Below are 774 nucleotides of genomic sequence, written 5' to 3'. Positions count from 1 at the left end.
GGGGTGGGCGGGGCGCGCGGAAAGGGGTGGAGCCGGTGTGCCTGGCCCCGGCCCGTGCCGAGGGCCGCTTGAGAGGGCGGGTGGCGGCGCCGCGAGCCCCGTGCGGGGTCCGACCGTGCTGCAGCTCTTTCCGCTTCCCACCCGGCTGCTCCTGCAGCAGCTCCACCTGCCATGATCCTGCGGGCTCCCTCCCGACTCCGCAAGCCCTGCGTCTGTGCGCATGTGCCGCAGCCCGTCCCACGGTGGCTTCGCACGAGACGCCGGGGGCAGTTTTACCGCGTGGCAGCGGTGCCCGGCTGAGACCCGCCGCGGTGCGGGCGGGCACCGCTGTGGTTCCTCGCCAGGGATGCTGCCTCAGCGGAAGACGTTACGGAGGGGGGCCCCGACTTGAAAAGGCTGACAGCCTCTTCTCTCGATGCTTTGTGACCAAACGGTGCGACAGACAGTTGAGTAGGGCCTATTCGGTCTAGCCCAGGGGTGGGCAAAATACAGCCTGCAGGGCCCCTAAGAATTAGAAAATTACTATTTATTTGCTCCTAGCTGCCTGTCAAAGATGACAGGAGCCAGGGGCAGTAGGACCCAGAGGAAGCTTGTGGCAGGACCTAGCAGCAAGGTCTGCCCAGGCCTGGCCCCCCAGCCAGAAACCCCTGCCTACAGAGGCTTCAGACCTGGGACCATGAGGCTGTTCCTGCTTCCCTGCACCGGAAAGGGAAATGCGGCCCTCAACAGTTTGCCAAAACTCAGTAAGCGGCCCTTCACCCAAAATAATTGCCT

This window comes from Crocodylus porosus, unplaced genomic scaffold (genome assembly GCF_001723895.1).
Source record: "Crocodylus porosus isolate Cpor-Errol unplaced genomic scaffold, CroPor_comp1, whole genome shotgun sequence".
In the NCBI taxonomy this organism is placed as follows: Eukaryota; Metazoa; Chordata; order Crocodylia; family Crocodylidae; genus Crocodylus; species Crocodylus porosus.
This window is presented reverse-complemented; position numbering follows the sequence as displayed.